General features: G+C 28.4%; 1 long non-coding RNA gene across 1 annotated transcript; it reads left to right on the top strand.

Moving 5' to 3' along the window:
- Nucleotides 1–4733: 4733 nt before the first annotated feature.
- Nucleotides 4734–26141, top strand: LOC139426186 (uncharacterized). The gene is made up of 3 exons (XR_011637378.1): nucleotides 4734–4792; nucleotides 21257–21341; nucleotides 25727–26141. It is a non-coding gene; the product is annotated as an uncharacterized lncRNA (long non-coding RNA).
- The last annotated feature ends 251 nt before the right edge of the window (nucleotides 26142–26392 follow it).

Here is a 26392-nt window from a genome sequence, read left to right as displayed (position 1 = left end):
GAATGTTGCCACCGTAAGGAAGAGTGTTGTAGGAATGCATTTTTATTTAAAGAATTTGATTAAATCTTGACTGCAATTTTAGATCGAATGAGTATTCCAAAGACGCCTTTTAATGAAATTCTTTCCTATCTCAATGGGTCCGATGAAAGAAAAGGTTATTTTAAAGTGCATATCGTAACATAGAAAAGAAATGCGTTTTAAGGAGGGGAAAGTTTTAAATTACTTCGAAAAATACTGCCTTACCATTGCTTTTTCATATTTTTTTATGTTTTTTTTTCTTTTAAAAATGTTACTTTTAATGTTGTGTACCGTTTTAAGTATAAAAAGGAGAGTGTCAAGTTTTCCTCGAACTACTTTAACTAAAAATGTATTTAAAATATTTTTTTTTTGCTATATTTTTATAATATTTAAATTTCAGAAATTGTTTTGTAAGATTGCTAAAAATTTAAATAATTTTATGATCTGATGGAAGTTTAAGCTAATCAGTAACAGATATTTATGATAAATTATAAATATTTATAAATGCTTATCTACGATTATGTATATATGCTTCTTTTTATGTCTTACAAAAATTATTCTATAATATTTAAAGTTTAATTTATTTAATGAGTACAAAATATATAATAAATAATATTAACGAAGAATTGTGCTTAATTTTATATCTTTGTGGAAGACANTTACAATTAAATTATTAATTCCTTCGTATATTATTGGTTTAAGTTGTCGAAAATTAATATTTCAACTGTAAGGTTCGCATTAGCATACATTTATAAGAGTGGAGAAAAGCATATGCATCTTTTAATAGTTTTTTTAATATGGCTCTTTGAAGACGAAAAAGCATAGATTTTCTTACAAAATGACTGATAACTAAAGAAAAAAAATACTTCTTCATTATGTCAAAACACAATTATGTGCCGAGTTTCGTGCCTGGACGAGGCTTCTGGGGCGATATATTGTGATTACAGACACACACACAGCCGCGTTTATTATTATGTATAGATAATAAAAGTGTTCTATATTTAAGATTCAGAATTAGAAAACAACATATTAAGAGGAGTTTTTGCGAATACCCTACATACACAATTCTGTTCATGCAAACTACTTTTGCAAACTGGAGAGTTTCATGAATTTTATTTTATTTTTAGGAAATTTTTCTCATTAAAAGTTACAAATAGTGTTCGACATACTCAAAAAATAAAACAATAGTCGAAAACCATTGCAAGCAATAAGTAATTGAATCTAAAATCTTGAATATGGTAATAATAAAAAATTAAAAATATTTATTTTAAAGGAACTATCAAAGAGTTTATCGAAGAGTAAGACCAATAGAAAGCGCAAAACTAGTATAACATAGAACTTTTAAAAAATTTAATAAGATTATATTTAAAAATCCGAAATAAAATTTGATTAAATGAATACACAATACTTATAAAAAAGTGCTCTCTAAGGGCAATATTTGGGTAAATTAGAAAGATTATTCGAAAGCAGTGAAAATCATTGTTCTAAAGTTAGTTTTAATAATTTTCTTACTTTAAATTAATGTTCTTTTTTTCAAATATATTTCTTTCATAAATAATTATAGTTATTTAGTACTTACTACGAACTTATAGTGTGTCTTTATAAGTATATAACTGAGGGCGAGAATTTTCTTACATTTTAATTTTGATCAATTTTAAAGTTCTAAAAGTCTGATTCATATAGTCAAAACACAAAATCCTATTTAAAATTCAGAATATCGGACAGCAGAAGTTAATTTTACTTGGTAAAAAGTAAAAAAAAGTTTAAATTAAGACGGTAAGACGAATTCTTGATAAAATGTATTCAGATCACGATATGACATAAAAATTTAAGAGAAAATTAATTCTTACCAAAAAATCTAAGTAAATGAATACGCTTATAAAAGCTATGTGAATTTAAATTCAGTTCCTTTTCCATAAACATTTCATAAAAATATTCTTTTATATAGCAGATACTCTTTATCAACAGTTATTCATTAGTTCATTTTTCTTTTTTTCCGNACGAGAATTCGCAACTGGTGCTGGAAAAATCGCATCTAATTTTACAGCAGAATTGATAGCCATTTCTACGGCTATCGAAACGTACATCAATCTTGAACCTTCGGAGCAGCTTAGTGGTATCACCATCTTCAGCGACTGCAGGTCTGCCTTACAGGCCCTCAGCAAAGGTACCTCAAGCCTTGTCCTGAATATCATAGAACAACTTGGACAACTTCAGCGTCTCCGGAAAAATTGCTTCTTGCAGTGGATTCCCGCCCATGTGAACCTAGAGTTCAATGAAATAGCTGATTCCTTGGCTAAAAATGCCAGAGATCTAAATCAAAATTCAATCCCTACCACGTTGGCAGATGCAAATGCTTTTGCAAAGTCAAGACTATTCACCCCTTTAAAAATCAAAGCCCACGATCAAATAACTAATCTTGACATCGATAGGAAGACAGCCACTACTCTCATCAGACTAGGAACAAAACATCATAAAAACATGAAAATTTCTACAGATAAGACTAGAAAATATCAAAACTGTGGTAACTGTCTTAAAACTGTGGAACTGACACCATATCATGTTTTTAACTGCCCTGCAGTCGCTGCAGGCCTTCACCTCTTAAACTACCCCACAGAAGAGGATTTGTATTCTTTTAATGCCGTAGAAATAACAAAAACTATTCAAGCACACCATGAAATATGATTCAGTAGAGGATACGACACCAACCAACTATATAGTCAAAATACAAAAACATATTTAAAATTCAGAATATCGGACAGCAGAAGTTAATTTTATTTGGTAAAAAGTAAAAAAAAGTTGAAATTAAGACGGTAAGACGATCTCTTGATAAAATGTATTCACATCACGATATGGCAAAAGAATTTAAGAGAAAATTAATTCTTACCAAAAAATCTAAGTAAATAAATACGCTTATAAAAGCTATCTGAATTTAAATTTAGTTCCTTTACCATAAACATTTCACAAAAATATTCTTTTATATAGCAGATACTCTTTATCAACAGTTATTCATTTTTCTTTTTTTCTGAAGCTAGACAAAGTTATTTTTCAAACGTTTCTCTTGGAATTTTTAGTTCGTTAAAAATCAAAGGGTTTATTTGCTAACTAAACTGAAAAATCCATTTAATTATAAAACTGATATATAAAAGCGAAAGCAAAGTAATCAAAATTTTCCTTTAAACGTCCCTAGAGGCTTTTAAAATAACGGAGTTGTCTTCAGTTGTGGGAAAAAGATTCTTTATTTCTAAAACGCCTCTTTCACATAGTGAATGGCAACGCAAACTTCAGTGCAGTTACGGTTACAGTTCTTCCCCTAACTCACTGATTTTTCTGCTGCAGTAACACTCTGTTTGCCTTTTGTGTAATGAAGATCTCGCGTTAGCTGGAGTGTCTATTGAAATGTGGATTGAACTCCTGAAGGAATATTTGCATTGCACTGGTGAAGTAGAAGTGAAGTGAAGCGAGTTAATAACGAAATGAATGCTGGGAGCTTGAAAGGACTTCAAATGCGCCAAACTCGTAAGCTTTGATGTTGAAAGTGTTTACTCTCCGGTTGACTTTTATAAAAGTTAGCCTTAAATGCTTAAATTCGCTGAGTGACAAAAATATAATTCAATTTTTTCCTCATTCTCTATGAAATGAAAGACCCTAAATGTTACATTTCTGCTGTATGCTTCATTAGAAAGGTTTAGAGAACACTTGAAGTAGGAATTTGGCGAAGTAATTCCGGTTGATTGGTTGCATGATCAGGCAAAATTAAATTACACTCTCAAAGAATTTAAATAAATCGATATTTTGTGCCCTGTTTAGTAGCATAAATTTTAAAGCAGTGGGAAATATTTTGTTTGTAAGAAAGCATTTTGCAGTTTTTTGAAAGTTTTAATACTTAATGCTTTTTAATTGATTTCGCAAATCAATTCTCTAAATATTGATCCTTATAACACTGGGGAATTTTTTTTGTTGCATTCGTACAAAAACTTGATCTTGCCTAATTCGAGTCAGGGGATTACAAATCTGTGATAAGTTTTGCTAATAAAGCTACAGATTTTCTTTTAAAGCAAAATTTTTTGCTGTTGAAATCTACAAGTTTAAAAACATTGCATATAACAAGGAGTCACATAAATGTTGCGACGAACTTCTAAGGGAGTTAGGATACATCATCAGGATTAAAACTGCAAAAGAAACCATCCCCGGAAATTGCGTCGTATGCGGCTAGAGGCACTTTTCCTATTATGGGCTGTTCAGAAGCACTTGAAGAAACAATTAATATTAGGGAAGTTTCCCCTAGTGGCCTATGACGGACAACACGTCTTGATATGGCTTTCTATGACATTTTAATCCTGATTATGTGCTTCAACTCTCATAAAAGTTTGTCGTAATATTTATTCAACCCTCTGTTGTATATAGCGTTTTTAAACTTGTACATTTCGACAAGAAATGGACTAAAAATGCTGTTTAAAAATAATTGTAGTTTGGAGAGAGAAACTGACTGCAGATTTGAAAATATCCAAAATCGGTTAAAAAATCACACGCAAAAAAAAAGTTCCCCATTGTAATCTGTGAAATATGAAAAAAAAGTTGCATTTCTGTAATATGCTCCCCTAATATGATTCAAAAGTAATTGTAGTGTAAGTTCTCAAAAAAAAAATTCTAGTCTTATTAGCTGTATGATCACACTAAATTAATCCTGAAAAATGTGGGTTTTTTTTATTACAGGAACAACTCAGCCAGTGGTAAAGTAAAATAGCGAATGAATGATAAATTGAAAATATAAGTAAGTAGTTAAATGTGAAGTAGACATTATTAAATGAAAGAAAATTTAACAATTATTTTGTTTACTTTTTGCTTTTAATAAAATAGTTAGCTTTCTAATAAATAGATGGCCCCGTAATAAAATATATTTCATAGAATTTGAAGTTATTTAAAACGTTTTAAAATTGTGAGATTTTTCAGAAATATAAATTGAAGGTTTTAAAAATGGTTGCTGTGGCCTAGCTTTGACATGCTACTTGCATGTTTTTTAGTTTTTTTTCAATAATAAATTGAGGATTTAATGAGAAATGGAGAAATAAAATGAAAAGTAAAATACAATGCTAAAAAGTTTGCCGAAAGATTAAATAGAGTGATTGCATGAGTATTTTAGTGATAAGTGAAAAGCATATAGTGATCTGCTTAAGTTACTATTTTTTTTTATGTTACAGGAATATCAAGGATACTATTCAATGTTTAATCTACCAAGAGTGTAACCACATTTTACAATAAATGATATTTAAAAAAAATGATTTCTATTATTATGTTAAGATATAAAATATGTGCTACCTTATAATATGTATTTGGTGTGGTCTCTTCCCGAAAGATATTAATTACAATAATTTTTTAAATTAATTACATTCTTCCAAAAAAAGTAATTTAAAATTATTTTGTTATTTTGCAACTTTAATCGTTAAAATAAGAGCTATTTTCTTGCTCAGAAAAATTTAACACATTTGTTTTTTTCTCAAATCCTTATAGATATGCATTCAATTCTAATTTATTACGATGCAATACTGTTTAAAAATTTAAGGAAGTTAATTATAAGCACTGAATAGAAATCCAATAATATAGCAGTACAAGTATCTACTTATTACTTTTTACTGTCTTAAAATTGTAAAAGAATTTCCTCTTTTATCGAAATAATTACGTAAATCACTTTCATATTTTTTGAAGTAGACATATCGTATTTTGGAAAAATTTTAAATTCAGCTTAGAGCTTTTATGTTAAGAATCTGTTATTAATCTGTGAAATTTTAAAGGTAATTTCTTTAAATCTAATAAGTCTGAAATCTGAATAAATCAGAGAAAGTTTGAAATTTCGACAGTGGGATTGTTTTATTAATAATTAATTTTTTGAATGTTGAATTTAGGAAAATATTTTAGAAAATAATTTTGAAAATGTAAGATACTTATGTAATTTCGTTTACAATACAACAAAATATAAATAAGTCCCTTCATATATCTTTTCATTGTGCATTTTTATACTCAGGAATATTAATTAGAGATTCAAAACATTTCTATGGTTTTCGTTTTAAATAACATAGTATTATTCTCCGTCAATTTAGACGCGCAATAATTTGGAACGAAACTTAATTGCTTCAAAAGGCGTGTAATAAAGATAGAATTTCAAAGATGCGAATCAAACGGTACCGACAAACCATCTTCAACATATCTCGCGGGACTTCCACTAGATGGCACTGAAGCTTGCAAGAATCTTCATACAGCTGTGTATATGTTAAAGGATATTTAATACAATTCGTTCTCTTGAATTGAAAAGCATTTCTAAGAAGTTATATTTTATTTCCATCTTTGAAAATACTTCAGGCATTCTTATAATACGTATTGATGTAAGAAAATTTCTTTTGTAGCAAAATTAACAGTTTGGGGGAATAATTGCTCTTTCAGCTATCTTTGGATGTCGGTTATATAAATATTAATTAGCTTTGATGTTACTAAATTTGAGTTGTTTACTTAGATAACTGTTAATTTATGTATTATTTTTTAATAGTCAATGCTTAAAGAGTTAGATTTATTTATTTGAAATTTAATGTTTTGAGCGTTTTAGATTAAAAATTATGGGAAATTATTAAAAATTGTTGATTTTTTTGTAAGAAAACCAATTTTTTCCATGGCTATGAAACACCATTAGGAGCTTATATACACGTCTTTAAAAAACATAAAATGGTTATATAAAGTCGTGTTTATTTAAATTAGCTATTTCATTATATTTCAAATAATTTTTTTCTCTAAATCATATTTTGAAATAAGTGGTTAAACTCAATTAAAATATTTTATATGAATTTCAAAAACCTCATATAAAATATAATGATATGGTATCGGATCCTAAAGAAATAGCTCTTTTTTAAGAAACTGAGAACTAATATATTTGATTGATTATTTTTATAGATAAAAAGCATTATACAAATTTTAAAACTTCGTCATCTTGAAAAATTTTTCAAAATTAAAAATATTTTCAAAACGGAAGATGGAACTGCGTTCTTGTTTTGTCAATAACGAATTTTCAGCTTTATTTTGAGAAAACTGCTTAAATTTTAGAAAGTAACTAGCATGTCATTCTGTAAAACCATAAACATCTTTAAAGTGTTTGGATTTTTCAGAGCGGTGTATATTTGTGGATATTTTCTACACAAAGAGGAAAAAAATAGAATTTTCTTTACGATAACCTTATATATCCTTTAGTTATAATAATGAAAAAAAAAAAGATTTATAATTTATTTTGTTTGATAAAAAAAAGCAACTAGTTAATTAGTTAAAATATTAATTTTATCGGAAAAAGTTAAATTTTTAAATCTAAAGAATTAAAAAAATTTTAATAATAATTTCCAAATAATTTAATAGACTTATAAGCAAATAACAAAGTAAGAAGCGTTTTTTTTAAATGCAAAACATTAATAATCTAAAACATGTTTTTTTTTAAATTTATTAGAAAAATAATATCTCAATAATAAATTTTCTTTTAAATATTTAATATAAATATATGAATTAATTTAACCATTCGTATTTGAGTTTAAAAACATTATTCTTATTCTTTTCTAAATAATGTTAGATTATATAGTTAAACAAAACAACTTCTATCTGCAAGATTTGTGTAGGAAAAAATTGTTTTAATTAATATTGTTAGAGAGACGTTATTTTTTTTATATTTTCAACTGTAGTTTATTTCTTTAGCGTTTTTATTTTGTAGATTTAAGCAAAATTTTCAATTTTCAATGAATATAATGCTAAATAAGTAATTTGCTTTTAATGAATTTATTTACAGTTTGATAAATAAGCACAAAAACTTCTTTTCAAATTTTCTAATTGATTTCGAGCTTTTATCTTGAGTTAAATATGTTTAAAATTAATCCCTATTTATTATTTTAAGTAAAAAGCAAGTTCTACCGAAATGTGAAATTTTAATTAATTTTGCTTTGATAAAAAATGTTTCATTTTAATCTACGTAATTAGCAATTAATAATAAATATTATCAAAAAGCACTTTTGCAAGCGAATATTGCGTGATGCATGTAATATTAACTTTTGAAAAATTATATCGTTTGTTTAATAATTCTCTAAAGTTTAATTTATAATAAAATTTATGTATTTTGACACAAGAAAAGTTAGAAACATAACATTTACGTAATGTCAATCCTCTTTCAATTTCTGTGCTAATAAAAGTAGCTCAAACAAAAAGGATACTCATATTACATTAAAAATTAATATTAAAATGGTGTTTCCTATTTAGGGAGAAAGTTATCTAGAGAATACCTTTAGAATAAAACATTTTTCATTGCATTTAAAGTACAAACGAAAAGGTACTTCGAAAATTTTACTTTTTGAAAATAGACAGATATGCATGAGAAGAAAATGGTGAAATCACCGTTCTGTATAGTAATGACATTTCTGGTAAAAAAACAACATAATTCTAGTTAATAAAACCAAAAATAGGGCATTTAAGCCCTTAATTTAGTAATTTAGCAAAATTACCAAATATTATCGCTTTTACTACCAAACTGCATGATAATAAAACCGTATTTTACTGGTTAGTAATGTAGTGTATGGTAATGAAAGTTTTGAGAAAAGACCCATAGTTTTGGTTAATGAAACCAAAATATACGGTGTTTAAAATATTAATTTAGTAACTTTTTTCATTCATACGGTAACGGTTTACCGGGAATTCTGGTTTTCAAAATTATAGTTCTTATCACCAAACATTAAGTAAAAAATGTAAAACTGAAAATTAAATTTTACCGAATAAATGGTTTTTTGTGCCATGATCTAATGTGCTAACTAGTGACAAAAAGTGCTTTCTGTATTACCCTCCCAAGCGTTCCAAACATTGGATGTCACCCTAAGATACTGCGCTGCACATAGCAGACAAACTCAAGCCTCCAATCAAGATTCATGAACTAGTCGTCAAGTGGTTCACTATGAGCTGTTACCAGCGAGCCAACCAGTCACAGCAAACCCGTGCTCGCAGCAATCGCGTGTGCAAGAGACATTTTAAGAGAGTGTACGTGTACCTTTCTTGCATGACAACGTCCATCGCATGTCACGTGGGTGGTCCAGGGGCACTACACAGTGACTTGATTTTGAGACTTTGTGCCTTCCGACTTGACCGCCATCAAATAACTAGCTGTTTGTGTACAGCAAGGACAATTATTTTTGTGGAAAGTTCTTCACCAATGAAATAGACTTGTGTCAGAAATGCCCAATCTTTCCTTGAGTCCCAAATACCCTAGTTTTACGGCAAGGGGATAGCACAGCTGGAGAAGCGTTTGCTAAAGGTGCTACACTGTAAAAAATTTCGAGCTATGCTGCACCAAACATTGGTATTCATTTGCTGGCTACATAAAGTCGTGCTCAGTTTTACTATAAATTGGTGCTTTCACTAGTTCCGAACAACGAGAGAAGGTTGCACCAAAAATCGGAATTTTGAAAGAGCCTAAAAGCGGCAAAAGGTTGCACCAAAAATAAGTGTTTTGAAGGGAACTAAAAGGGAGGAAGGTTGCACCATTATTAGGTATTTTTAAAGTGCTAAAGAGCAGGGTAAGGTTGCACCATTATTAAATATTTTTAAAGCGCCAAAAAGCAGATAAAGTTAGCACCATGAATAAATATTTATTAAAAGAGGAGAAGATAATTTAAATCGAATTATAATTAAATCATTTAAATCTATAAAAAATTACTAAGACTATTTTTATTTTAGATGTGTTATGTAGTATACATATATAAAAATATATATTAAATAATACATCTAAAATAAAAATAGCTTTTTGAATTTTTATATATTTAAATAATTAAATTATAATTTGATTTAAATTATCTTCTCTTTTTTTTTATAAATATTTATTAATAATGCTAACTTTATCTGCTTTTTGGAGCTTTAAAAATATTTTCGTTCATATAAAGACTTTTTCTTTCTTCAAATTGATATATGTAAAATTTGAATTATTTTTTACATTTCATTTAAAGCACGAACAGATGCTATAGAATTAATACCGCTAATGTTTTAAAGAGAAAATAAAAAGAATTTTACTTTTAGGCTGAATCAAATTCTTATTACTATGTATTTTGAAATTAATTTATTATTTAAAAATGAAAATATTACTTTCACAAGTAAAAATTCATATAAAAAAGTAGACGAATATTGTATTGGTCAACCCCCAATCTCTAATTAAGGAAACATTCCAATATTAATTACATTGGCGTATAGAAATATTAAATTTGAGGTAAATTAAGAAATGTAAAAATAATGAAATAACTTGGAAATATTAACAAAAAATATACAGATCAATATTTAAACATAATTTATTCACATACAATAACTTTGATATTTGCATACATAGACAGAGTGTAATAATTTTCAAACAAAATCTTGAAATTTAAATATATTATACTTTTTATACATATCACAGCATTCATTAAAAAAATACAAAATATTCACTCAAAAAAATGACAGATAGTATGTTTTTGTTACTAAGAGAGTGCATTCAATTCAAACTTATTTTAAATTTACAGTAATTTAAAATAAAAATTATGTTATGCCTCAATGTTTGGAGTTTTGGAATTTGGGATCAACTGAAAATAATTTTCTATATTTTAATAAGATACTAAATTTCTTAATATATTCTGCCTCATCTGAATTAAAATCTACAATATAGAAAAATTACTTTTTTACAAGCATAATTTACTACTTGATAAAAAGAGTACAATTTTACACTGTTTTGAAAAAAATACTGTAATTTTTTTTTATAAATTAGTAAATGATGGTGAGTATTTGAGAAAAAACATTATTTTTATTACATATTCATTATTATGGATTTTCTGGTACTATTACTTTAACTATATCACATTTTTTAGTTGATTGTAAAAAACACAACATGATTTAAAAACAATACACACAAATAAAATTTCGGAGCCTATTTACAAAAGAATAATTGTTTTTCCGAACACAGGTTCTTCATTCTCAAAACTTGAAACTATACGCATTCCTTGTGTGTAAGCTGTTCTTGAAACTAGCACTTTTCAAGTGTGAAAAAACTGTTTATAACCTTCTGGAATTCTGGTATAAATATTTTTATCAATAGGTTCGGCACTGGGTATAACAATATTTTTTCCTGTGGCTCTTTCTCAATTAAAATCATCGAAGTTGTTGGTACCTTTGTGCTAATGAAAGAAGATTAAAAATAATGTAATTTATGCTAATAAAATGTACAGAAGAAACAAAATTTGAATCCTTACTTTTTTAAAACAAAGAAAGATAAATCAAAGCAAGTCATATTTTAATTACTATTTTTAAAATACAATATAAAGAAAATTGAGAAATTGTAGTTCTCATGTAAAAAAATGTTAAAACATTTCACTACCTTAAAAAGCAAAAATTTCGAGACCAACTATTTATACAGGGAGGGGGGATTTTTATCTTAAGCCTCCTTTCACCCACAAAGATCCCGGAAAGAAAAGAAAGATATTGATATTTTAAATTATTATTATTATTATTTTTGTTAAAATGCGCTAAAGCACCAAAATAGAATTTCTCCACTTGAGAAATTGTGAATTGAATTTTATGCAGAGCGGCACAGTAAAAAATTTGCTGAAGGAACTGTTAACAGTTAAAATAATAAATGAACAAATTGATCATCACTTGTAGATAAAAGAGTTCGTGTTGAGTCTAAGAGGGTGGAATCTGGCTGCTGATTAACACCCAAGCAGTATTCATGGGGATAGTATTAAAACTTCACATGTATACTGTTTGCGAGGATTGCCTTTTTAACTAAAGGTCTTTTGTTTCATAGAAGCACATATATTTCAGAATAAAAAAATTTAACTTTTATAATTAAAATAAAACTTTTCAAAAAAAATTATTTAAAAAAACAAAAACAACTGTAAATATTATAAAGAATACGTATGACGTTTTTGAGGATCAATGAAAACGATCAATTTCATGGTTATATTATCCTTCCCCTCACCCACAAAACAGAAATGTGGGCTAAATTAATATAAATAAGGCTACAAAAAAATAAAATAAATAAGTAAAAATAAAAAAACATAGAAAAATAAGTATCTAAAGCAGAGTATCTATGAGTATCAAAGTATTTTTTTGTCTGTATTTAATAAGAAAAATATATTTATAATGTTTTTAAATACAATACTTTGTTTCATTGAAAATTTTTTTCGCTTAGTTAAAAAATATTAATAATAAAATATATTTCAAGAAAAAATTATAATAAAAAATCAGCTTATTTCGAAATGTTCTAAAACAAATCTTATTCTTGTAGGTGTTTTGTTCTAAATTTCAGTAAGGTATTCTTGGCAAATTAAAAAAAAATATCGCTTTGTTTTCTTTAACGCCAATATTATCCACTATGTTTTTCTCCTACCTCGTGCGCTCAACGAACGTAAAGAGAAATCTAGTTTCCATGACAACGGTTAGTATTAATTTGAGGTGAATAATTCGCATTGAAAATTTTACAACCGAAGCACTTTAGAATGTATAGACCAAAATTCGTGTAATTATGTGACATTACAAACGAAAATGAGCAAAATAGAACATGAAAATCAAAACAAAAGCTTAGATATTGATAAAAAGTTTTAATCCTAACAGAAAGCACATACGAATTTTTTTGTTCGGTAGAATGAAATAAAAACACGAACCTAGAAAATTTTCACCGACAGTAAATTTGGCGGAAAGCTATGCTCCTTTAGCCAAATAAACTGTAGATGCACTTTCTGTGCACATAAAATCGTTATATCTCCTTATGTACTGAAAAAGAGCTAATATAGATTTTAAAATATTTAATTATTCATACAACGAAACAGTTTCCCAGATGAAATTTGAAGCTAACACTTTCAGAACAGACAACAAAATTTTTAAAGTTGATATGAAAGAAATGAACTGTAATTAATGCAAATAATTCAGAGAAGTTTACTTACCTTCAAAAGAAATTGACAATTTCAAAAAACAACTTGCATGAGATGATATCAAGATTCTACTACAAAGTCGTCCATCTTGTCAACAATTACAAAATAAGTCATCGGTCACGTGCTTGTCATAGTACGAAAGTTTGGTGCAATCGATTGCGCCATAAACGCATTTCTTGATCATATTTTCTAATTTATGGTGCAACCTAGATAAAATAATTTTTGATTTATCCTATTTATGGTGCAATTAGCAAACTTTGCACCAAGTATTGGATAAACATTAACCGAGATTTTTTACAGTGTGGATGCCCATGTAGATTACTTCGAGGACTCATAATAGCTTGCACTTTTTGTGAGTCACTTTCTCCCAAACCCATTATAAACGGTATTAATTTTAATTTTCATTTGAAAAAAAGTGCTATGAGCTGTTCCCTATGAGCTGTTACCAACGAGCCAAAAAGTCACAGCAAACCCGTGCTCGCAGCAATTAGAGCGTGTGCAAGAGACATTTTAAGAGAGTGTACGTGTTCCTCTTTTGCATGACAACGTCCATCGCCTGTCACGTGGGTGGTCCAAGGGCACTACACAGTGACTTGATTTTGAGACTTTGTGCCTTCCGACTTGACCGCCATCAAATAACTAGCTGTTTGTGTACAGTAAGGACAATTATCTTCGTGGAAAGTTCCTCACCAATGAAATAGACTTGTGTCAGAAATGCACAATCTTTCCTTGAGTCCCAAATACCCTAGTTTTACGGCAAGGGGATAGCACAGCTGGAGATGCGTTTGCTAAATGTGCTGGATGGCCATGTAGATTACTTCAAGGATTCATAATAGCTTACACTTTCTGAGAGTCATTTTCTCAAAACCCATTATAAACGGTAATAACTTTGTTACCTTTCATTTGAAAAAAGTGACTTCTTTTTTACTTTAATTCATACTATGCTTTTATATACATTGATAAATGCAGTTTGCTTTCCTTTTAGTACCAATGGATTCATGATTGACGATTTGGTAATGATTTCATAAACTGAAGGACAGATTTTTGATTTCATCACCGTGGAACTAGACTTTTAAAAACTTATTATCATGATTATGATTTATTTGACGTACAGTCTATCCAAAACGACTATTAAAAATATTCCGCAAGCTCTCAGTTTAATTTTAAGCATGGTGATTTTTCATACAAATCAAGCAACATAATTTAGTAAGATTCTTCTGACCAGTTTTAAATCTTAATAAAGAGCCAGCGTAGTCATTTTGAAATGTCCAATAAAATATCTTCATTCGTGGATATAATCTTACGTTGTAACATAAATTCATTAGTGGTTGAAATAATCATGCTTCTCAACTGAGGCAGTCGAGGGTAAAATACTATACGTGAAATTGTTATTTTAAGTTTTATTGAATATACTATAGTTTAAAAACTAGAAACGAAACAAAGTTTTTCTAATCAATTTTCAGAGTATGGTAAGTTAGCAATGAAAATATTTAGAAAGTTTCGAAAAAATATTGTTATTGGCTGAATTGCCAACATGCTACTAATTTTAGATAATAGAAAAGTGATAATATTGTGAAAGAATTGAAGTTGAAAGAATTATATCCACAATAATATTACAATATTAGAAAGCACTCCTTTTGTGGATATAATCGTGTGAGCTGATGAAAAGATTATATCTTTTATTTTCCGGAATTTTTTAAAATTTTTATCCTTTTTTTCCGGTTTCTTGATATTTTTATTATTATTTTTCTTTTATTTTTTCCCCTTCTTTCATTGTTCTGTAATATGAGAATATAATATGCAAAACTCTGAAAAATGTTTAATATTAAATGTATTTATAAAGCTTTTTACATTTAGAATGTTTTATTTTTTTAAAAAATACCTATACTTACTACTTTCTCTCTCTTTTCGTCGTTTTCATAACTATGTATTTTTCAGCAATCTATGTAATGTGTGTTTATACAGAATTGTAGAGTATACATATTCACTACACTTACAAACGATGTCCTAAGAGATCAATTTGATTTGCTTTCCTCTTGTGCGTCTTCGAATATTTTTCCCCCATCTACGATGTGAGGTCTGTATTCATTCTCTTTTAGGATTTCCAACTGATGCAAGTATATCATATTTTCCAACTGAAAATATAAATCTTGTTTTGGAATATGTCTATTCATTTAGAGTGCATGTGAATATTGAGAGATAAAAGTTGTAAAAAAATTATACGCACATGTTTATTTTTTTTTATATAAAGGTCAAATCCCTTAAGTAATGGAGTAAACTCATCTAAGCTAGAAAAGGCTATTCGTTTGAGCCAATAAATTTTTTTGTAAGAATGTATACTTTTATTTACATTGAAGCACGGGTCTTATTGGCTTTTACTTTCATTCATAAATATATTTTTTTTTTATAAAAGCATGACTCTTGTTTGTTTTTAGCTTCATTTACATTCATTCATTTTTACTTTTTTTGTTATAAAAGTCTGGAACTTGTTTGCGTTTACCTTCATTTACATTTTTTTTTCTTACAAAAGCTTAATGCTTTCTTTTTTTTATGAAGCCTATTTGCTCTTAAGGTTATTTAAATTCATTCACTCTTTCAATTTTAACTCTCTGAATAATAATTCTTCGTGCGGGTTAAGAAAATAGAAAATAATAATCAATAAGTCAGCATTGGACAACTCTACGATATCATGCACGAAATTGAAGACATTCGTCAATACAATTAATAAAGGTAAAATAATTCGATAATTTTTTTAATATTATTCTATTTCACCCTTTGCAGTGTCTTTACGTTTTGAAATAAGAAAACATGTTTTTAGCTGTTCATCCCATCAAAATAAAAGTCGCCTGTATTCAGAATGATTTGGCATGATGCTGTTGCTGAAAGCAAACTTATGATAGACAAAATTTACCACAATCAAACAATTTTTACCGGTATAAATCCCTCTCGTGGGGCCTTAAAAACCTCTTTCCACAGTATCTACATTAAAACTGCACAGTATTGTTGAGGCCTAAATAGGTACTAAATATATTAATATAATGCACGGTGCCTACAATAGCATACACTGTTAGAATTTTTATTCCATAAATACGGTAAAATAACTAGCAGAAGTCTGTTCAGCCAATTAACAGTAAAGTTTACGGTTAGGAAAATTTCATACCTTTACGGTTTTGAAACCATTGACCACTGGTATGGTTAGAAAACCGTAATGTAACAAGATATTGGAGTTAGATTACGCTATGATTTTCGTTAGGTAATGAACATTGGAGTTAGGTTACGCTATGATTTTCGTTAGGTAATGAACATTGGAGTTAAGGTGTCGTTGTGCCGTGTTTTGCCAAATGAACCATAGGATGTGGCTTAATTAGTTTTTCTGGTAGTGCCATCTATCTGGAGAATTAGGAAATACGAAACATTTTTTGTTAAGTAATTCTGTGGTGCTGCCATCTATGAGTGAATGAGAGTTTGCTTTTCTAGCAGTTCAGGATCACCAATTAGGGAGAGCAGGATTCTGGAAACTCTTCAGTTCTTGAAGGAATGTAAGTGGTGTTAACGCTGGGATTCGAACCCCCTTGGATTTACAGATTAGCCCTTTCTGCTACAGTAAGTACCCGGCTGCTTGGAAAGTGGCTTCATATTGTGGTCCTAGTTGGCGCGAATAAAATTCTGGTTGTTTAACCGTATTAGGTGAAAACAAAAACAATAACAATAATTCAATAAACAATTTTTCTCATTGTTAATAGCTCGAATTATATCTTTCTGATGGTTATTTGATTGCTTTGGTTAAATATGGTTAGAAGACAATGAAACAAATTGTTATTTAACCATTTTTCCCCAAGAGATTTCCAACAGTTTATTTGGTTCCTATTAAAATTGTTCCAATAACTAGAAGTACCTATTAACAAAATTAATTGAGCATCATTGGAGTCAATAAGGTAAAGATCCGGATAAGGTCAGATAAAAGATTTAGCACAATTTCTCCATTCATTTCGCTTTTTAGCAAAGAGCTTACTTATTTTTTTTCAATTAGTACACATTATCGAAATTAATTATGCAACATTGGCGTCAATAAAAGCATGACGATTTTTTACTTTCCTTTTAAAGGAATTTATACCAGTTCTCAGTTAATTTTGCTTTCTAATATAAAGTTTATTTTTTATTTAAATTAGTAACTGTTTACAAAAAATGAATAAATATCATTGGCGCCAAAAATGGTATAATAAGAAATGGTAAATATAAACATTTCTGCTTATGGTGCTGCCATCTATGAGTAAATGAGAGCATCGTACTCTAATAGTTCAGGGTCACAAATTGAGGAGTGCATAACACTCGAAACTCTTTATGTGTTGAAGGAATAGGCTGAAATATAGTGGTGTAAACACCGGAACTCAAACCCTCGTTGTGTTGGTCATGAGATTAACAGATTAGCTCAATCCGATATAATATGTACTCAGCTGCAAGGAACTAAGTGGTTTCATTATGTGGACCTTGTTGGTGCGATAAAATTATGGTTGTTTAACCTTACAGGTGAAAACAGTTTATAAACGGGTTTTTTCACAGTTAACAGTTCGAATATCACCTTATTTATTGTTATTTGATTGTTTTGTTTAAATACAGTAAAATAACAATTAAATAAATTGTCTTTTGACCATTTTTCTGTAAAAATTTCTAACAGTGTACTATTTTTCTCTTACTTTCGTTTTTCAGTACATGTCTTCCTTTTTATTTTATTTTAAATACCGTTGACTTAAATGAGTATTTTTTATCTTTAAAAAATATTTCTCAGGATATCTCTTCTAATTAAAGAGGAATAAATTTTTACTTTTAAGAATATTGAAGATTTTATTCACTAAATAGCAGTCATTTAGGCAGTTGAGATGTTTTATTTACTCTTTTTCTTTATAATTGTAATCTATTTTCTACATTTTATGAATTAAATTATATTTCATTTTAATCAAGGAAAAACAAATTACATATAAAGCGAGAAAAGCAACTAACTTTTTATGGTAACGTCACGCTGAAAATAAGGACTTTGAGAAATAGCAAAGCTCAATTTTATTTACTATTCATTTCTAGCGGAATAGGAGAGTCATAAAAATATACGAGGGGTCTAGAAAAATTTCGACGCCAAGAGCGTAAATTATAATTTACGTTACTCACGAATTATGAATTTTTATAAAGAAAAGGAACAATTTTATTCCTACCTTCTTTTCACGCTGTTTTTCTTTCTACTTCTTAGTCTTTTTCAAACATAGACAATAACCCCTCGGCGAAAATTAAATATTTACTTCAATTTTAACGTTTTTCTAAGAGTAGCAACTCCAGTAAAAGAAGACTATTCTCAGTTTTTGTTAGAAGAATAAAAGAGATTAGACTTGGTTCGGAAAAAAAAGTAAATTTCTTCGGAATTTTCTTTTCTTCCTTCATTTGACCTAGACGCGTCGCAAAATGGCTCGTAAAAGTATCCGAACGAGAAAATTTGTGGCCTGTGTCGCCATTCAAACGTTCCAGTTTATGTGGGAAAGTAAAACTTTCACCAAATCTCATTCACTAACAAAAATTTTCTTAAGAAAGCTCCATCCAAGAAATGCCATTTAATCTGGTAGTATATGCATTCTCTGCTGAGAAAATTGTTACAGTCAAGAAAAAGGAAAAAGTTTGAAAAGAATGAATAATTGCAACGCGGATTATTTCTTTTGTAAGAGTTATGTTCGGTTTTTATTGTAGTCGATCGTAAAGTAGTAAAAATTATTAATGATTCATAAAAATTTCATTTATTAAAGAGCATTAGGAGCAAAATGAGAAAAAATGGAATATCTTAATAACTTTGGATCTAATTAATGGACTTTTACGCACTATGATGTAATCTTAATGGTTAAAGGGCTCAAAATTAAAAGGTCTCTACCCTCACCATCTTGGATTATAGGTTGAATTTTTAATTTGTATTTTCTGGATATTTTTCGTTCTTAACAAACTTACGATGATCTATACATTTTCTGCTTGGCAAGAAAGAGAAAAAAGTTTGAAAAGAATGAACGCAACGTGGATTATTTCTTTTGTAAGAGTTAAGTTCTGTTTTTATTACAGTAGGTCGTACTGTAGTAAAAACTATTAATGATACCTAAAAATTTCATTTGTTAAAGAATATTATAGGTAAAGTAAAAAAATGGACTTTCTCAATAACTTTGGATCTAATGAACGAATTTTCACGCACTATGATGCAAACTTAGTGGTTAAAGGACTCAACCACCAGAAACCTCTACCTTCAGAATATAGTATTGGATTATAGGTCAGGATTATAATTGTATTACAGATTATAGGTTAAATTTTTAATATGTGTTTTCTTTATTTTTTTTGTACTTAACAAACTGATAATATAATATCATTAGAAAGCACAATTATTTTTAAAAAAAATATAAAATAAAAGAGTCACTTCATTGAATCTGGAGAATTAGCGCTTGATAATTTTTTAAAAAACTTTTATGGCTTTTATTCAAAACTTTAAGGCAATAAAATGAAGCAATTTGTAGTTTTGAGTAAATTTAAAACTACACGTTTCTCAGTTTATAGATTATTTCATATCGAAATTTATTACTGTTTAAACTGATGAAAATAGATTTTGAAGAAGCTTAAAAGTTCCTTTAACGTTAATTGTATAAAAACAAAGATATTTATCAAAAATCTAAAAACACTAACCTACGTATACTATACTACTAAGCTACGTATGAAACACTGTTTATTGTAAAATTGTATTGGCATAATATTGTCACAAAATAATAATAGAGAATTTAAAAATACCGCACGCTTTATATTGTGATTGTGAGGCGGCCCTGTATTTTACACGTATCGAAAGATACTGCCAAATAGAGTTAATATCCATCATTAGTTTAGGTGTGAAAAATAAATAAAAAGGATATTTAGAATACTTAAAATATTTAGATTAGATATATTTAGAATTTTTCCTTCTCGTCCCCATCCCTTCGATAGTTGAATTCGATCGGGAGAGGAAGGGCCTCTTAATTATGCAACTTATTTTGTGTAGACGATATTTTAAGTTACGAATTCAGACACTAGAAAGTCCTCTTTATAAATGAGTATACATATTTATCAAACGAATTTGGGTTCGTTGGATTCGTGACCTTTAAAATATAGAAGATTACCTCAATCAGTAAAATATGGTCCTTATAATTAAGCCAAAGGATTGTCGAAAGCTTGAAAACTACTAATGTTAGTCTTATATTCTACGTAATTCGTTGCCTCTCTATAAGTATGTAAAGGGATCAAAACATTTTTCAGACACTCATAAATATCGTTTATCAAAAGATAGTTTGATCCAAATTATATTCGATTTTTCATAATTATTCATGTTTTTAATTTATTAATGGGCGAAAAAGTATTAAAAATATTTAATGAAATTTTAAACCATTCAATTATGAATGAAAACTTTGAAAGATCTAAACTAAACAGTTGAAAGAATTCTTTGAGAATTGGAAACTTGCTTTTCGTTTAACCCCCATATTATGGTAAATCGAATGATAATTATTAGAAACTTAGCAGAAAAGTTATATATGATGAAATAAATAGTAATAAGTGATAAAATGTATCTAATTTTAAGGATTTAAGACGAATTAATAAGTGTATATTTGAAGAGGATCATGGCAATGAAGGTTGAGGCATAGCCTGTAAATTATCTTTTTAAAGCGACGTCATATGGTAAAATAAAATAATAATTGAAAAATTTTAAGTTCAGAGAATTTTTTGCCGCGTTTTTTTGAAAAATCCTTAAAAGATTTTTTAGGTTAATGAGTTTATGTATAATCTCTTTACTTCAAAATAACTTCCATTAAATTTCCATGTCTTAAATAAGCACTAAATTTATGCGGAAAAATTTAGATCTTTTATAAAAAAAATGCCCTTTATAATCAAATTTCATAAACGTTAATGCATCTAAATGTTTTTTAAGGAGTCAATTGACATATGCTATCATATTTCTTAGATTCTATAACAATTCAGCTCCTATTTTTTCATTAAGAAAAGTAAATAAAAGTAAAATTAGCAAAATAAAATAATTTGGTAAACTAAAGTACTATGACAAATTATTGCCTCAAACTCATGTGTAATTGAAATACTTGACATTTTCATTGCTAAACTGATACAATTCAGTTTAAAGCAGCCAGAGTTTTTTTTATTACTTAAATGCTATTTGACCTTAAAATTTATTTCCATTTTTTACGTTTCTCTTTCTAATAAAAAGAGACTGATTGATTGCACCCATTTTGCAGATCGCAACCGAAATTTGAACAAAGCGTTGGCATATTTCACTCCTAAGAAGAACAAGACACTTCCCGACGAGCCCCATTTGAGAGAGTAAGTCAGAAGTTTCTATTTTACTTTTTAGTAAATGGCAACGAAATAAAAATTTATCGTCTGACTGAAGTAAAGTAAGGAATCACTGTATCTCTATTTCTCATGCTCAAATGTTGATTCCTCAGAAAGGTACGTTTCACATGAGCAGTTTGTTCCATAGGGCATCAAAAAAATCAATAAAGAAAGGAAACTCTTTTTAGTAATGAAAATGGCACAGAACTTTCATTTTTGTTCCATAAACGAAGGACATTCTTTAAAGGTTAATATGACAAATGATTACTCATTTTATTCTAAGTTTTTTCTCCTTGAAGGCATGAAGAAACTAACAAGAGTCACCATTTTTTTTCTGAACTCCAATTTTTTCTTTCTCATTTGGGATATGTAATTTGTTCTTCTTGTGTTGGCAGAAAAGATGGAATGAAATTACTCAGTTTTTCAACGAAGTACTTTGCATCAAATATTTTTTTCGTAAGGAGAAATATCAATAATCAATGTCAATGATGACATTGGTATAAATGATAGAAATATGTTTCATTCGAATGAGATATTTCAAAAAAATAAAATAAAAATAAAATAAAGAGGCTTAACGAGCTAAACAGTAAAAGTACTAAAAATTTTTTTGATATTTCAAATACAATAGGCTCTTAGAAGTAAATGTTAGATATCATTATGGTTCATATAAACTGCATGTAAGTTCTTGAGGTTGAAGTTTTAATGTTATTTCGTAGTTTCAAGATACCTCTGACATTAACATGAATAATTGATGTCTGTGATAATATTAGTTGAGGACATGATACTTTATATGATTGTAGAAACATTGTTACAAATGATAGAAATATGTTTCATTCGATGAAAAAATGATATATTGCCAAAAAAATAACGAGCCTTAACGAGCTAAAGAGTATAATCTAATATATATAATTCTCTTACGTGGCTCCCAAATTTTGGCTGTTTTTCTTTTCCTCCGGTGGCAACGTTTGCTTTGTTTTGTTTACGTTACTATTTCTCTTACACGGCGAATCGACCAATGATTACCGCTAAAATGTCTCATGCCAAATCTAGCTGAGGTGACTCAACATATAGCACTTTTAAAAATGGAAACTGAAATAACCTGAAAGCATCAGCTGCGGCAATCTCATACTATTAAGCTAGGCAGAAGTGAGCCGTCTTTGTCGATAGATCTCTATTTTAGTATTTTGTCGAAATATCTATTTTAGTATTTTGTCGAAAGTGCTTTTTTTCACGAATTTATATATTACGGATTTATTTGACGATTTTTGATTTACATCACGAATTATACTATAGCACATTTCTGATAGGTTTAACAAATTACATGTCATTTATTTGAATTCAAATTTATTTTAATGACTTAGTATTTACTAAAAAGAAAAAAGTTTTTATATGGATTTGAATGATTGTTTTGAATTCTTAGAATTTTGTGCATTTGCAATGTACCTAAGTTAGTAGCGAGCGAAACGAGCTTGGTTTGCGAAGCAAACCATGTAAAATTGCGTAGCAATTTTCGGGGGTTGGCGAGCGTCAGCGAGCAGTGGGTGCAGTCCACTAGTGTAATATAAAAATAAAACATAAAATATCTATTAAGCCATGGAAGTATTATGGGGAATTTTGAATATCACATTTTAAATAATAAGTGTATACTATATAGTTAATTTTTCTTTTAGTAAGTCGAACATCTAACTCAGATTATTGCAAATTTAATAGTAGTAAGATGCACTGGAATACACAACAAATGATAAAAAAATAAAGATTGTATATTAAGGATTATGAATATGTATGATGGTGATATTAAGGTAATTATCCGCCTCGAAGGTCGGTAAAAAATTTATTACCACAGTACCAAAAGCTATGCACATTGGTATAATGGGTTCTCATTACCACAGTTCTTATAACGGCAATAACAGAAGTATTTAAGGCCACATTTAATTGAGCATTACTGGCGTCAATTCAGTTTGACGGTTTTTTTTAGTTTTCGATATAAGTACCGATATTGTTTCGTCCACCTAAATTATTATAAAAATATTAGTGTCATAATTAATTGTTTAGAAAATTACAATTACTTAAAACTGGTAATAGGTACTAATTGAAAAAAAACAATTGCTTTAAAGTGTTAAATTAATAGAGAAAAGGTACTCATTCATCTGGAAGACTCATAAAAATTGTTTTATTATAATTAACGCCATCGTTGCTAAGTTAATTTCAATAATAGACACTGTGTAAATTCTAAGCGTTTTTCTAACCTTTAAAAAATGACATTTTTTTAACAAATTTAACTGAGGAATCCGAGAGTTCAGATTCTGAGATAGAATTTTCTCTTTTTTTTAAATAAATACTGAATATACTACAGTTTGTATCAAGATATCTCTGTGGAAATAGGTTTTTGCTGCCTTCTGAATGAGATATGTAGAAAAGAAAATTGTTGATTATGGTAATTTCTGACAATGAGTTGACATCGACCAATAGCAATTTGCCAAATGATACTAAATATGATTTATCTTCATTGTGAAGGGATTAACTTCTAAAAGCATGTTTTTTCTTAATCTTATAATGTAAAGTTACCAGGAAGAGTTGAAAATTAAAAAAAAAGGAATTTTTTTAGCTAAATTAACTGTGTTTGTATATATTTTTCAGTTTTGTGCATAATTTCATAGAGTTGATTAATACTGAATCATCGATCATTTCTTTTTTTAAATCCAGTACAAGGAACGGGTATTCAGCTTGTAGCAATTAAATAATGGTCATTAAAACTGCTTCCCTTGAAGTGTTTTTATGTAATACTTTTAACTGTGATCATTTAGGTAATGTTTTTAACGGTGATAGAACTGAAATAAAAGCTACTACAACAATATTTCCAAAATTAATGAAAAATAAACATTAAAAAACCTCTTAAATTTTTTTTACTTTTTTTTAAGTACTTGAGAAATCAGTTAAAAAATATTTGAGGTACGGAAGCGATACAATATTTAGAAAAACTTTTGAAAATCGTTGTTTGTTAAAATTATGAGTACATAAATTATTTGTTAAACTTTCAACAGTAATTGAATATAGAGATGAACCGAATATAGTAAAATCTAGATCAATATAATTGAAAGTGTGTATATAAATTTTCTTACTTTTGATAATATTCCGTATTCAAGCAATTAAAAATATTGAAGAGAGAAAATTTGTTTTTAATAAACATTGAAAGTAAATAATTAAAAATTGATATAAAGCATACAAAAATAACAAAGCTAAATTTTCTGAATGTAAAAAAAAAGAAACACGTAACCCTATTTGATTGGCAAAAACATTTGAATGAATGAAGTTTTTTTTCACTTTTGTATTAAGTAATAAAAGCTAAGTGAATCAAAACTTAATTTAACAGGTATTTAATTAAATATATTTCCTAAGAGAAAGTCACTAAATTATTTTAATAAGTAGAGTTTCCTTATCCGAAATAGAATAAATTATTTCCTTTTATTTTACAAAATTAGTTTAATTTTGTTTCAAATTAAGCACTTTATGCTTGTAAATTTGATTAAGACAAATCTGCATGTTTTTAAAAGAAAAAAAGGAGAAAGTGACATTAAATTTAAAGGATGTTCGTCACTTTTCCTGATAAAAATTCCAAACGCTTTTCTAACCTTTAAAAAATGACATTTTTTAAACCAATTTAACTGAAGAATCCGAGAGTTCAGATTCTAAGAAAAAGTTTTCTCTTTTTTCTGTTGTTTTCATTGCTTCCGAGTTGAAAATATTTTATAACTTTCTTAAAGCATTCACTTTATTAGTTCCCAGAAAGAAAAGCCATTTTATAGCTAAAGAACTCAGTGATAAAATCGGGAAAAATATTTCATCTTGAACTAAGTGCGAATGAGACAGTTTCGATATTTGGCCATTATTAGGTGGCAACATGAGCTAGAAGTAGAACAGAAGGAAAAAAAAAAGCTGAGAGAAAATGGATCTATATATTGAAAAGCGAGTGTTAGCGTGGAATGTTCCCTATAAAGGGATTTTCCATTTCAGATTTTTCTCTATTTCAAGGAGAAAAATCCCCAATTTGATTTGGTTACTTCTTATTTTCTTCAGTGCTTTACTACCACACAATGGGAAACCTTTTGAAAAGAATTCAACCATCCATCTAAAAAATTCTTTTGTATACGGTATATAGATAGCATGAATTTCATTCTCAAGATTTGTAAACAGCATACAAAATGAGATTTCTGTCTGGGAATTTCGTTAATTGAATTGGCCTTGCTTTTCTGTTGAATCAATAAACAGATCTTTAAAATAACATTCGGAGAAAATCTAATTAGCTGTCATAAGCCTTTAATTTTGTCAATATTTGGTTTCTGATAACAAACTTGTACTTTTATCTCTTATTTTAGGTTTGTTTGTAAAGTACAGCATATAGTAGATAAATCCGTTTATTATTCGATGCAGTGAAGTGCCGGTTAAATACTTTACAGTTGCAGTTGTATTGATCTTCTCATTTTCCAGTACTAATAGATAAAGAATTCTATCCAAGTTTGAGTGAAAGTAGAAATATTCTATGGTTATGGTGAGCACGCTTTTCTAAACCATCTTATCTTCACTTAAAAAAAATTGTAGTTTTTGTCGGCATTGTAAATAAACACATATATACAGATATATGAGATATATATATATGAAGACACGTACCCATATAAGGAGACACGTAGAAATATTACATGGTTATGTGATATATTTCAGTTAGTCATCTTCGTGCATTGTGAAATAGCTATTCTTTGCTCAAAAATTGAGCAAAGAATAGCTTCAAATAAATTTTAGAAACCAAATGTATTCAAGATTGAAGCAGTATATACTCATTTTTGAGAAAAATACATAGCTTCTTAAGTTATGCAGAGGTAGGAATGCGTGTATGAGAGAGAATATTCGCTGACTGCCGGAAGGATTCGAACCAAGGATCTCCGGGTTCGTAGTAGGATGCTCTACCTACCACAGATGTACACAGCAGTCCAGGCAGAGTTAGAAAGCTTTATACAGTGGTGGTCGCAAGGACACATAATGATAAT

This window comes from Parasteatoda tepidariorum, chromosome 8 (genome assembly GCF_043381705.1).
Source record: "Parasteatoda tepidariorum isolate YZ-2023 chromosome 8, CAS_Ptep_4.0, whole genome shotgun sequence".
NCBI lineage: Eukaryota > Metazoa > Arthropoda > Arachnida > Araneae > Theridiidae > Parasteatoda > Parasteatoda tepidariorum.
This window is presented reverse-complemented; position numbering and strand designations above follow the sequence as displayed.